Source organism: Larus michahellis, chromosome 3 (genome assembly GCF_964199755.1).
Source record: "Larus michahellis chromosome 3, bLarMic1.1, whole genome shotgun sequence".
Taxonomy (NCBI): domain Eukaryota; kingdom Metazoa; phylum Chordata; class Aves; order Charadriiformes; family Laridae; genus Larus; species Larus michahellis.
In genome coordinates this window covers 81,608,703-81,623,151 of record NC_133898.1, presented here as the reverse complement: position 1 = coordinate 81,623,151, position 14,449 = coordinate 81,608,703, and the positions used below count along the sequence as shown (strand labels likewise).

At 43.6% G+C, this 14,449-nt stretch overlaps 1 long non-coding RNA gene across 1 annotated transcript in view; it reads left to right on the top strand.

The window, feature by feature from the left end:
* Positions 1–602: 602 nt before the first annotated feature.
* The window catches only part of LOC141741094 (uncharacterized), a 39,391-nt gene continuing 25,544 nt past the window's right edge, over positions 603–14,449 (top strand). Inside the window, exons 1-3 of the long non-coding RNA XR_012586263.1 lie at positions 603–713; positions 1,739–2,053; positions 5,632–5,814. This is a non-coding gene — a long non-coding RNA (uncharacterized LOC141741094). The remainder of the gene's footprint in view (positions 714–1,738; positions 2,054–5,631; positions 5,815–14,449) is intronic.

Sequence of the window (14,449 nt, the reverse complement as noted above, 5' to 3'; positions counted from 1 at the left end):
AATAAAGATCAGATTGTAAAAAGACTATCTTTTAAGGGGTACTTTTTTCTCCTCTTTTTTTTTTTTCAGTAGAGATGCTGGTCTTGTAATGATGAAATGGAGAGCTAGGAGGATTATGAAACACAAGTAACATGAAGGGCAAATCTGACTGAAAGAGAGGGAGAATATCATTCCAATTATTTAAAACTTAACTGAGTTAGTTTCTTAACTAACTTAAATCAATACAGCTCCCCTGAAATCAGTAAGGTGATACAGATTCACCCAAGATGTATCTAGCATGTAAGATAATGCGTACCATCATCTTCTATTAGGACATGTAAACATGAACACATGTGGAGAGTCATCTTTTCTAAATAACTCCTTAATCTTTAAATACTCAAAAGAGAACTTTTAAAAGAGGCACCTTAAGTACTTCTGCTATTCTACCCCTCGTCCTTCATCGATCCGAGCCTTCTACAGCCATTTACGTTTAAGTGAAGTGAGATTTAAACACTGACTTCAGTCCCTCAGTGCTTCATACTTCCCTGTGCTGCTGCAAATCACCATGGAAGGCTCAAGATGGAGGGAACGGGGCCTTGGTGGCTTGTGCCTTCCTCCCACGTACATCACCGAACGTTCCCAGCACTTATTTCGCTTTCATCCAAGGAGTCCTGCAACAACAGAAGGGGAAACAAGGCTTCACAGTCCTCATCCTTCACGGACAGGGATAACAGGTAAGGAAAACGGAGGAAACAGAAACATAGAGGGGGAAGGATTTATTACAGGCTCCCCTCTCTCAAAGGGAAAGAAACCTTGACACAAACTTCATCATATCATAAAGCCATAAACAGGCATGCACCTCAGATTGCTGATAACTCAGTGGTTTCATTTCAGGGAAGAATAAAAAGATTCTTTTGATTTTTATTTTTACTTTTTCCAGGGCCTCTATAGTAAGTATTTGCAGCTTCTCCTACAATAATTGATAATTCATGTTGCGTAGGAATTTTTTATCTTAAAAAAAAATAAATCTCCCCAGCAAAACTGTGACATAAGTTTTGTTCTTAATTTGTGGATGATTGGGGAAGAGGGGAAGAAAAGCAGCACAGCAGAAAGTTCATCACCTTGCTCTACACTGTAGGCTGAGCCAGAAACCGACGTTAAATCCAAGAAATATCTCAACCCTGCTCTGTGTTTTGCCTACAGTTCTTCCACACACATTTGCCTTTTGAGTACGCACACCGACATCTTTAGGATATTCAGGCAACATATTAACACATTGCAGGTAGGGGAAAGAAACAAGTCAGGAATATATGGGGGGTGCGAAGCACTAAACAGTAACCAAGCAGAAATGTTTTAAGAAATGCTATTACAGCCTGACAACAAAGTAGATTTCTACGTTCTCCTTTCAAGCTCGGAAGCTTGGTAGCATGTGAAAGGAGTTAAAAAATTTTCTGACTTCGGAATGTAACTGATTTCTGTTTGTTCCACAATGCTGTGGCAGCTCTTAAACACCAGAGCTCGGACAGATGACAGTCTGCTTTCAGGACAGGCCCGGTGGTGACAGGCTGTGGCATGGCGGGGAGCGACCCGCGCAATTTTGGGGGGGGCACCGCAGGTCTCCAACCCGCCTCACGCCGGGCTTGCGTTTTCCTCGGGCTGCATCTCGCAAAGAAGAGGCCATTACACCTCCCCTGTGCCAGGCCCAACAGCTGCATCCTCGTATTTTTTTTTATTATTATTTATTTTTTTTCCTCTCCAGACAGCATATCTACACAGTAGTGTTTACCTATTTGCTCGAGCCGTGGCTGCCATGCCACCTATCTGGACGGCCGGCGGCAGCGGAGCGTTGCCGAAGAGGTAAAACCCCCGTCCCTCTCGGACGCCGGGCGAGGGCCGGCTCCTGGCGAGCAGCTCTCCCTCAGCGGCGGCGGCGACGGCGGGGCGGCTCCGCTCAGCGGCCGGCGGCGGGCAGCGTCCATTGCAGCTCGGCGGGGAGCAAACATCCACGGCCTCCGGGGTCACCCAGCGTCACCCAGCCCCTCCCCGCCCCCGCCCGCCCCAACACCACCGCCAGGTGCGTTTATTCCTCACCCCATCCTCCCACCCAGCCCCTGGGCTGATCCCCGTCCCCGGGCGGCGGGGCGCAGCCCGGCACAGCGCAGCGCACCTGACAGCCCGCCGCCCCGCGCTGTATTTCCCTCCCTTAGCGACAGGGGAGGCGCCCGGCGGCGGCGGCCCCGCTATTGGCGGAGAGGAGCGGGGCGGGCGCGGCTATTGGCTGGCGCCGCCGCCAATGGGGCGCGCTGTATCCGGGAGGCCGGGGGGCTGCGGAGCTATTTAAATCCAGCTCGGTGATGTCAGCGGGGGTGGCGGTTGTCGGGGGGGAAAGGGGCGGTTGGCGCTGAGGCGAGCGCGGCGGCCGCGCCTGTCAGGCCGCGTTAGTCACGGGGCGGCCGCTGCCTCCGGAGGGGAGGTGAGCGGGAGTGGCCCGGCGCACCTGCCGAAACATCCCCGCGTTGACGGGATCTGGCAGCCCTCCCCCCCCCTCCCCTCTCGGCCGCAGCGGTGCGCTTATCCCGGTGGCTATCCTGGAACCTGTGGGTTAATTTTAGGGTGTTGGCACGGGGCGCGCTGGGACTGGGCGCAGTCCGGTGGGCTGGCTAGTTGTGCGAGTTTCATGTTAGGCCATCTCTTAAAGAGAAGGCAAAAGGGCTACTATCCGCGTTAGGAACACTTCTGTTGAGGGGGAGGGGTTACCTCGCAGCACCTTTCTGCACCGCTCTGATTCACGTCCAGTGCCTCCCCACGGCCTCAGTGGTACTGTAAAAGCAATCAAGTGCTTTGAATTTCTTCCCTTGGACCATGCCTTCGGGAAGGTGTGCCTTACCCCTGGGTGTTCCAGGGTGGACTGGTTTTGAACCTGAAGGAATGCCACAGGCGGGAAATCCTCAATTGATGATGCTGGCTTAAAGGCCAGGAAGCATACCAATAGTAGGATACAGCCATCTGGCCGATTTTCCTCTTGCATTTCTGATTCCTGTTAATGGCAGGTCTTGTTCTGTGAGTCAGACTTTCAGAGGCTAAAACTTGATAGGTCCTTCTAGCTGGATGCATTCTGTTTTCTATTGTCTTCCCAGCACAGCATTCACAGATGGAGTTGAAATGGTGTCATGTTACAACAGAAGAAGATAAGCGAAAACAAGATCCAAATGCACTGGTCTGTCTTGGCAGAAAATGTCTTCTAGTTTGCTCTGCACTTCAATATGCTGGAGACCTGTCCTGCAGCTCATCTTGTGTAGCCTAATAAAGGCTGAAAATTGGGATTATAGTAGAGCTACTTGACCTGAGGCGCATGTAATCATCCTGCCTGCAGCCTGGTGCCCAATACCCTGATGGTTGCACAGCTCTTTCCCTTGTGTGACCCAGGTTTACCTATGGTGTGATCAAAATGCAGGCATCTCCCATCATACCATGGCATGTCACTCATTATATGATGGGAGCACAAATAAACATCGGGTAACAAACTGCAAGCTTTTCTCAGTTTGCAGGTGGATGTGTGCTGTGACCATAGATTGTGGCCTGTAACTACAGGTGTTCTGGTTGCCTAAAGATGCATGTCTGGATACATGGCTGCAGAAGGATGTATGGTGTGGTGACCTGTGGAAGTGGTTCCATAAGAACAATGCTGTAGTGTAGTGAGCTTGAACATACAGGGCATTACTGAGCTGAACATTTTTGGTGACAGAGGAGACCTGTCCTGAGGAAATGGGGACTGGAAACCAGGAGGAAGGAGGTTGCTGACAACCAGGGGACTGAAGGTCTCAACAGCCTCCCAAACAGGACAGCAGGAGTAAACAGCCTTTGCTATTTCATGGTGGAGCTTCATACATTCACAGTCATAATTAGCATGAGAGAGCAGATTTCACCTAGGGCTTAGTAATTAAAGCTGGAGTGGGGAGTTGGAATTCCCAAGGAAGGATGAAAAGCCCTTACTGTTACGTGTGAAGGAGCTGTCATTGAAACGACAGTTCTTCACTGTGGCAGGATAAGGCAACAGAGGTAGAAGACAGCACGGGAAGGCTGACCATGGAGGTGGCTTCTGTGAGAGAAAGGAAAGGCTTGTCATAAATTGGGGTCCTCAAGGTGAATTTGATTTTCATTTAAGGACTTTCACCAAGAGTCAGATGGAAGGAAGTGAGAGCCCTTTCCAGGAACTGACACCGTGTGCCTTTTAAGTCCCGTTGTCATTTCCTTGCTTTTCCCACCCTATTTGGAAAGCTGCTTGGAATAAAGATGAACTTGCTACACTCGGAGTGTTGTTTATGTATTATATTTTTCCGTTAATCCCACACTCCAGATTTTCTGTCAGTTGCCTGCAAGGTTCAAGAAATAATAATTTTCTGTTGTTTTGATTAAATTTTCTCCCCATGGTCCCTGGCTGCATGACTTCAGGTGACTTGAGGAAGCGTCACTTTTCTCTGAAATGTCAAATCAGCATTAGCAAGAGATGAGAAGCTGGGCAGAGGCGTTTGTGGTGGTCCTGCTCCTGACTCATGCGTCTTGCTCACATGCTTGCAACTAATCTTATGATCAGATTTGAGTTGAGAAGACGACTTTCTCTAACATGGGGGCATTTTGAGGGGAAAAAGGGAAGATGGACCGTGTTTCACTTTGTAAAATGAACTTGGGTATTTTGGGGGTAGGAACTGCTGGAATGGACAGAGCTCTCAGCCTGGAGCAGTATAAACCTGCTTGTTGGGCAGGGGATGTTTTTTAATATGTGTGAATGGAAGAGGGAAAGATGAATAGATCTTTCTGGACTTCACATCTGTGGCGTAGATGTAGGGGGCAGAAAGGAATGCGAAGAGCTCATCTGGTCCATCCTTTGATTTCATTGCCATAAAGCAGGATCCAATCTCCCCATCTCTTTCCTGGTAAATATCCAATAGACCTTCAGGAACGGAACTTTATAACCTCCCCAGGCATCTCTTCCAAAGCTCCACTTCCCTTAGCTTAGCACATTTTTCTGTTGCCTCCAATTAGAAAATCTTTATGTGCAGATTAACCCATTACCTCTTGTTGCATCCATGCAGAGAACAAGTTGTTCCCTACCTTACCATAGAATTTATGTATTTTGAAGACTGTCGGCAAGTGTTCCCTCAGCCTTCTCTCTTTTTTTTTTTTTGCTAATCAAACAATATGTTCAATTTTTGATCATCAGTAATTTTTTCTAGTTCTCTTAATGTGACCCGGGGGGACTGCAGTCCCTGACCCCTCCTCACTTTCAGTCCTACATACCTGTTTAAGAAAGGTCTGCAGAAAGAAGGCAAGTAGTGATTTCAACATTTCGTCATAGTCAGTTTTCTCTCCTAAACCATGGTGAACGAACAAAATTAATGGCAGGTGAAATTTGCAGCCCCTAGGAAAGGAGAACACGCTGCAGGGGAAGATGGATGGATGGTGCTGAAGTGGTGGCATCAGGTCAAAAGAGGGACATAGGGACAGCTGGTTGATAAATTGATCTGTGCAGCTCCATTGAAAAAGAAAAAGCAAACCCCAAATTTTAGGATGCTTAAGGAAAGGGGATACTGAATGATGAACAATAAAATATTATTGCAAATGGTGCTCACTGGAAATTGCTGTGTGTTGCAGCACCTCGGGTCCGGAGTTTCACAGGGCGTACAAGGATTGCTGCTAAGGCTGAGTAAACTGAGTCATGGAGAAACTAGGAGACACGTGAGTCACTGAAGTTCAGACAAGGCAGAACTGGAAATCCCCTCCCAGTCTCGACACTGCTTCTTTCTGGCCAGTCTTTAGAAATCGTTCCTGCTTCAGGTTAGTGATACATGATACCGTTGTGGTTTTTTTTCTTCCTGTTAAAAGCAATTTTGCAGAAGAGTCTATAATACTGTGTGGGATTCAGCTGAATTCAGGCTGCAAGATGGGGTCAGTTGCAGTCCCCTGTTTCAAAATATCATTGGTAAAAATCTATTTCAAATGTTCCGGTCAGGACTAGTGAAGCTTCTCAATTTTTAAATGTGTTTTGTGTGGAAAATCCCTCTGTTAAATAATTAGCAACTGCTCTAAGCATTACTGCATATTTTATATTTCATCTGCCTAGAAGAAATGGACAGTTCTGTTGCTACAGACTAACTGCAATTTATTTTACAATACTCTGACTGCTGGAAGAGAGACTTCATGGTTTATTTCATCCTTTATTTTCATCTGATTATTCAAGGAATGGGGCTGGACAGAAGAAGGGTTTAATCACAACTTTTCTTCTACTCCAGTCCCAGCAGACATTTGAGTTTACAAAGATATAATCTGCACAAGCTGAAAATGTGAAAACTAGAGTCATTCAACAGTACAAAGGATTGTAGTGCTGGATCTTATTTTCTTGGCCGGCATTGGCTATCATGTTTTTTTTATTTTACCTTTGACATAGCTTTATTCCACATTTCAGTGTAAACTTTTCTTAGGTGGCAAAAAAAAATAAAATCATTGCTGCAGCTGCTGTTGCATGAATTAGTCTTGGAGAAGGTACCAATGGACATTAATTGTGTTTAAAATAAAGATTTTGGCACAAAAAGCTGTTCAGATTTAACCTTTTCCCCACAGAAATGGAGTTACTAATGATTCTTTCTATGGAGTGAAGGAGAAGATCACCTTTTAATTAATTTTGATGATCAGGGCTTTGTTCCTGAGGCTCTTTGAACAGTAGGTTGTGTCAGAAGTTTGTCCCTAGCTCTGCTGTGGGCAATTCTGTACATCTTGGTGCTGTTAGGCTACACCATCAGGCCTTGGAAAGCAACACAGAATGGTAACTGTCACATCTGTTTTCCTAGAAAGTTGGTTTGTCCTGTCTTCGAGACAAACTTTGAATTCTGAGATGGTTTTGTATTCCTAGCGCTGCAATTGGCAGCACCATTCCTAAAGGAATAAAATGCTTCAGTCTTCATGTGTGTTGTCCCTAATGGTCCTCCTGGCAGTCAGTGGGCAGCTTCCATATGCCAAAAAATGCAGACGTGGGCTCCTCAGCCTAAAGAAATTGCCCTAGATTAGAGACTACAGACAAATGTTGATTAACCAAACGTGCCTATAACACACAAGTTCTCTTAGAGTATAAGCTAACTTCCAAGTTTTCTCCTCTGGTGTAGCACCAGTAGCTCAGAGCTCTAAGCAGTCCTCTGCTTAATTTCACAGCCATTGCTAAGGTAGATGATCCGGTTTGTTTTCTATGTTATGTTATATAGTGGTGGATACTATCTCTGCATGCACTGGTTGTTCAGTTGCATGTTTTGCCCACAGCAGCTTCCTCCACAGTGTTGCCTGGTTATCACTTGGAAAAAACATCTTGTGAAGCCTTTAGAAAAGTCTCTTCCAGCTTGCCGGAGACAAACATGTAGGATGCTGGTGATCATCTGGGATTATAGAGAAGATGGTTGCAGCGGTAGTCAGATCCCTAGTCAGGCCAACTAGGATTGCAGGGAAAAGATCAAGGACTTGAATAAAGCTAATTCTCCATTCTGGCAATCAAACTGGGAAAATGGGTATTTTCTTGCAGTCCACTGAGGCTTGCAAAAGCTCTTCCATCTCCAAAACATTGCTGAGACTGATGCCAATGAAAACAACATGCAGAAACATTTTTAACATTTATGCCGCTCATTTGCAATTCGAGTATGGTGAACTCTTGTGTGCTGAAGTGCAGGGAGCAGAATAGAACAGACCAATCTATCTATGAAGGCTCATTATTTACCATCACTGAGATTTAGAGGATTTTTAAATTTTATTGATAAGTATTTTTAAAGCTCCATTGAATTGTAGCTTTCCTGTTGCGATAAAGCTGTGTGACTAATATTTTGATACTTTGTTTGTTAGTAGCTTGGGACCACGTATCAAAAGATAGGGGACCTGAAAAAAGGCTGTAAGAATGTGCTCAAAATAGCACAAGGAGGAATTTTATGTAGTATTTCCTAGGTACAGTGTTCCTAAGGCAGTGTAAAATTTTGTTCTTTTGTGAAACTTATCTATACGTATGTATTACGAAGTCTGTTTCTTAAGTAGTGACCTGTTGGCACAACTACTCTTAGATTTGGGACAAAGTATAGCATGATGTGATACCATGTCAGCAGGTAATATTAATTTCTGCATAATTTTCCATAAAGGGTAGGGAACTTGATAGGAATGTCCTTTTATAGCCCTATATAAGGAAAAGGGAAGCTTGTCAGCTGAACTTCCTGGTATCTGAATTTTTTTTGTTTTTAAAAGTTAGCTCTCAAATTTCAGTGTTGTCTTCCTTCTCCCCACAATCCCAAAGAACAGCCTATATGATAGCTACCATAGAATTTAAGTCCAGAGATGACTGTTACAGTAAATACCAGCATGACATTTAATATAAATTCTTGCCTAAAATATCTGAGATGAGAGCCTATAGGTATGTGTATGTATGTGTCAGCACTAGAGTATGATCTAGGTGGGGTTGAAGCGCCATGTTCCAAAAAAGCGAATCCATGTAAACCACTCATCACCTCTTCATCATCTGAGCATATGCAGACACCTACCATCTTTGTGACGCTGTTTTAATCCTATGTGGAATGGCTTTAAGAAGACAGCTGCATCTTTAGCATACATGGAGCTTACTGAGTTCAGCACAGAGCTATTTCCAATCAAGAATGCAAACCAGGAGAGATGGTTATTGTCCCCCTCTTGCCTAGTGGTCAGCCATTGGAGGACTTGCTGAGGGAATCAGACTTTCAGCACACTCAGACAATTCCCAATTACTAGATGAGAGATCTCGCCTTAGTGGCATGAGTGGAATCATGACACAGCCTCTTCCATGGTTTTCAGATTTGATTTCTATTCTTTGCCATGCTTGCATGGGTCTGTTTTCCTTTCTATAACCACTGAAAATGGTATATTCCTCTGGTTTCTGTGGAATTCCTGGTTTTGAGTAAGGAAAGGGATAATTTTAACGCAAAAACTGAAATTGTGTCTGACTCCTGAGTAGATAGAAAGAGGTAAATGTCTCTAGTGCTATTTCCTGAGGTTTTCTTTAATTTCTGAGATAAAAATATACATCTTTGCTCTGGTACACATACTCTCAACCTCAACTTCCCTTGCATCCTTTGAATAATTATTCTGTTAGGAGTTGTAAGTCACGCGGTGCTTTTCAATTTATATAATTCAGCATGCAGGAGAAGTGCATATCAAATTTATGGGCTGAAATGGAATCATCAACCATTCACAAGGCAACACCTGTAAGAAGGAGCACTCACAGCTTCTCATCCTGAGCAATACAGAACACTGAGCAGGTACTGGGTTAATTTGTCCTAACACGGAGCAAAAGCCCCCAGAGTGAATCCAGCATTACTTATCTGTTTAAGAGCTGTGTCCATGTGTTTGATTGGCGTCTTGTTTTGGTTTTTGTTTTTCCAAGGGAATCAGAACTCATTTGTACAAACAATCCCTAGCCCATAATGAATACACATACCAGGATTTATAACAGATAAATTAAAGGAGATGTGCTTAGGAGACAGAAAAGGATGCAGTAGTAGAAAGGATAAGAAGTACCCTTTTCATGCTGTCTGATAAGAATGAGCACTTAGAGCAGAATATAATTTTAATTTCTAAGTTATCCAAATATCTGCATCAAAAAAGGAAAACAGAGAGAGAAAACAGGTATTTATGGGCACACTGGTGTCATGAGTACCAGCTTTGGTATCCTGCTTTTGACATTGCATTCAATGTCTGATAGGTAACATATAGCACTAAAGTGCACAGCATTTATAAAGATGTCATTAAAGAATGTGACAGTCTAGGCTGCAGGAGAAAATAAGAAAAAACATGGTCCCACTTAATCATTTGCCTGAATCTTACATGACTTTTTTCAGGGCAAGAAAAACAAGGACTGTTAAGTACAAATTGCGTCTGGTGGCTGCTCAGAAAAAGGTGTGAAACTCTGTATGGCGTCCTCAAAACAATAAGAGCCAAGAAGAAATTGTGATGTGCTGCAGAGAGCTGAGGGTGCATGTTACTCTTTAAATTCATTTAGGTAAATGTAATTTAGGGGTAAATCAGCTATGAAAAGATGTTGGAGAAAGATAACCATTTTGTAGATGTGGGTGGAAATAATATGCACAGCAAAACAAGCTTGTTGAGTATGTGGAGAAGCGTGTTGCTGGAAAATCTTGTGAGAGACTTCATACTAGTTGCAGTATCATATATAAACTTGTGTCACATGTTGTTGATCAGGCAGAATTCAAATGCTGAGGAGACTGAGCTGTGGCAGAGGCTCTGGCTTTGTGTGATTGCCAAACAGCCCAGAGTGGAACACTTAGTATCATCTTAACTTCTACTTTCTGCTTGTTATGACTATGTAGTGCTGTTTCATGGCAATTTTGAGGTTGTTTGAAGGACTCTAGGGAAGGAAGTCTGAACAGTAGACAGCATTGGAATGGACACAGGAACAGCTGGAAGATGCAAGGGGATTCGTAGGGGTGGAGAAAATCAGAGGCAATAAAGAAGAAGTGAACAAGCATGGAGAGCAAAGATGGAACAGAAGCATACCATTATAGTTTAAGACCCTACCTAGGGATTCCAGGACCCATCGGAAGCTGAAGAGTGTATAAGTGCTGTTTGCTTAGCACCGGAGACCTGCTTATCTAATTATTTTATCTGTAGTATTTCTAGAATACAAGTAATGTGCAAACTGTACTGCAACGTGGAGACAAGCAATAAAGGTAGTTCAGCTGCTGGTATCTGCAGATGCTGACACCTGTGATCCCTGGCATAATCTGGTATGTGGCTGGCAGGAGCAGAGGAAAGATGAGGAGAGCCACAGTACACTTGGTTCTGTGGTTCAGAAAGCTGTAGCTGTCAAACAATAGTGTTTGTTGTTTGGGAGTTACCTTGCGTTAAAGGTCTTCAGACCTACTTGCCTGCGGCAAGCCTCCAGGCTGGAATGCTGTTAGGAATTTGCAGCTTAAAGCTCCTTGGCAGTAGTTGCCATTTTTCAGCTTCTGTGGCATCGAAGCTTGTTCCTGGGAATGGGAAGGGAAATCACAGAGGGTAGTTGTGAGACACCTGGGAGATGCGTGTAGGGATGGGAAGGGAATTTGGGAGAAGACAGCTGGGTGTCTGTGGCAGACCTGTGGAGGAGGGCGAGGTTGTACTCAGTCTCAGTCTCTTTCCCTTATCTCAACCTGCTCCCATCTCTTCCTCCCTGGGGGTGGCTCCTCTTGTTCTTGGAGTTTCCAGCTTGTTTCCAAAGCCCACAGCTGTCTCCTTCCCACCTTATAGCTGTCTTCCTGTATCAACTCAATTCTGCCTAGAAAAAACCCTCCTCATGGTTTTGCTGTAGCCTCTAATTATTCTCTGCTGAAATAAAGAAGATGCTGGTGTGAATCCTGTTATGAAGCAAAAAGGGGGCAGAAGATGGGTGAGGATTATTTATGCCAGAACAGCAGATTCTGTCTCCCAAAGCAGTTTTCAGCTGCCCTTACCTTTTCTTGGCCTACTGAGCTGATGTCACTTGAGTAGTCACGCTGATGTCAGAGGCCTGCAGTGTGACCTTCATTTATGTTGCTGTGTAGCTGTTAGGGATGTAACTTTTGTTAGGTAAAGCACAATCAGGCAAGTGTTATGAAGAAGACATAACTGGTAGAAGTAGCAGAACTAACCTAATAAAAGAATATTTGCCCAGCAACTTGTTACACCCAGAGCAACACTTCAGAGTGGACCACCAACCAGTAAAGGTGCTCTCCACCTGATAAAACTCATCTACCCCAGCCTGAAGGGCAGTAACACAGCCCTACCTTCAGGGACATCTGGGACCAAGCGTGTGTAGCTGGAACCAGCACACTTAACGCTATTCCGCCTGACCACTGACAACCAATGGTCCTGTCAGCAAGGAAAGGGGAAGTAGAGATAACCACTCTGCTGTAACTTTGTACTGTTCTTTGCATTATTAATCACTTTTTCACAGAGGTAATGAATATCCATGCTCCTTCACACAGATCCAATTATTGCATAATAATTAATGCGTGCATTTAGCCCATCCTGACCTAAACCACAAAATACTGAAGTCTCTTGAGTCAGTTCAAGGCTGCCTTGTAGGTTTCTAAACCAGGATCAATTAATGCTAGGTATTTCCTGCACTCTCTCCAAGCTCCTCTCCCAGTTTCTGCCCTTTCCCTTCAAAGTCTGGTTCCCAGTGCAGGGGTAGTCAGGAAGGGGTGGCTGTTGGATACGCCAGGATCATAGCTCAGTGGGAAGAGACCCGATGGGCACAGTAGCCTCTTTTGTCTCTACACCTTTGAGCATGGGTAGACGTTACATGTATGCAGCTTTGTGTCTAGCTTAAATGAGTCAGTGCTAACTGAATGTACGTGAATGGAGTAAAACATTTCCCTCTTCATTCCAGATCTGTTTTCTATCCAAACTAAAATCTTGGCTACTTGACCTATCCACCTCATTGGTAATGTCCTCTCTCCTAGCATAAATAAAACACAGCTCTATATGTTTATTGAGATGACTAATTATCTCTTCATTTAGGTGTTGCCTTTGGTCTCCCCAGGGTCCTCATATCCCTACAGTGTGTAAAACTGTCTGATTATTCCCCTAAATTATCCCTAAAATAGTTCAGTCTTCTGGAACAATTGAAACTTATCTGGACTTTCTTCATCTCATAGATTTTTTAATGAAAGATCAGTTTCAGTGATCTGAGAAGCCCTTTGTTCTCTTTCCCGGTTTTCAAGGAAGCTGGTTCCTGTCTTTGCTCAGCCAGTGCTTCCATACTGCTTTGCCTACCTGAGTTTCAACTCACACTTCAAAATGCTTTCTTCCTCACTACTCTTGAAGTCTGAGTAGTCCTTTACGAACATGTACGGTAGACCATTTTAAATGTTATCTTTCTTCCAGTCACTCTCCAAAACTGTCTGTCATGACAGGAACCAAAACATGGCCAGAATCTAGTTGCAGACATTCTGGGATTTACGCTCGCCGTCGTAGCCACTCCTTCAAAAATACCATCTCTCTCTCCCTGCACCCACTTCTCTTTTTCCTAATAATTCCATTGCAAAGTCTTTGTGACCAAGAATGTCATCATTTTGCTCTGTACTTAGAGAAACATCTAATACAATTGGCTTATCATTCATGACTGGAATTCCTAGGTATTACAGAAATACAGATATTTTTTATTTTATTCAGGTACTCATTTAAAAACAGCATGTGATTTTAGGGAGTATTTTGGGAGATTTTTGTGGAATATTCCTGAGAGAAAATACAAACTGTCAGTGATTCAGAATTTTATCCACAAAATGTTTCTCCATTGCTCAAATTGTCACGGAATCCTTCTTACCTCATTTGTAAAACTAATACTCAGCAGTTTTATTGTCTATCTGGACCCTCACGAGACTGTAAACTGGATCAGCCTTCATTGCAGCAATTCTGTGATATTAGGACAGAGCAGTTTCAAAACCAACTGTGTATTCTTTTGGATACTTAAAGTAATAGATTTTCTAAGCTTTGTAATCTCACCAGATTCTTACAGGACACCATCTGGCTGTACTATCACAAAAGTCCAAGTATACCCTCCCCAAAAATACAAGATTTTTTTGAAGTATAAGTGTTGAATGTATTTTTACAATTAAGGAAATTTAACAATGTATTTGAAAGAGCATCCACAAAACAAAGGAAGCAGATTGTGGGACTCTCCTCCCTAGAAATACTTGAAAATCCCAGACCTAATGGGAATGTGGAATTTGGGCAATGTTTGTCCTTTGCTTGCCCAGTTCAGGAGTACTGTTCTTCCTGCACTAGTGACAAAAGTCATAATACAGATCTCTGGATGTATCATGGGAATAACAGGGCAGGATACAGAAATTAAATATTTCCTTATGATGAAGTCCCACTATGTTTAGTGCTTTCCTGAATTAGGACCATTACTAGCAGTACATCTGATTATAAAGATAAGCTTTCTCATCAACCTTCTTTCTCCTGAACTATGGCTTTCCAGTATCCTGCAAGCCTACAAATCACAGCCCAAGTTCTAGCCATGCTGCATCAGGGGTCTGGCTTATATTAACATCCCTAGGAGATGAAGCAAGAGCTCAGTCTTCAGAGGAATCTGAGGCTCCATTAAAGCCTTATTGCCTGTTACTGCACATTTAAGATCGTTCGCAACACTGTCATCTGGATGAGGTATGCTACATCTCACCTGTGTATGTGTTTATTTTGCCAGTGAAAACCCCTTTTATTCTTGTGTACTCCCATTATTGTCCATCAAAGAAGTTTTGTTAGTATACTTAAAAGTGTTCCCTCTCTGCAAGAATCACTCATATTTCTATGTACATAATTTGAAAAGTATGTGTATTGGTGTACATGCATTAAAAAAGACAGGTTTATACGTCCACACCTGTAAGAAGAGCAAGTGAGAGATGATAGTCCTAGGCCAATGATCAAAATGCAGAGT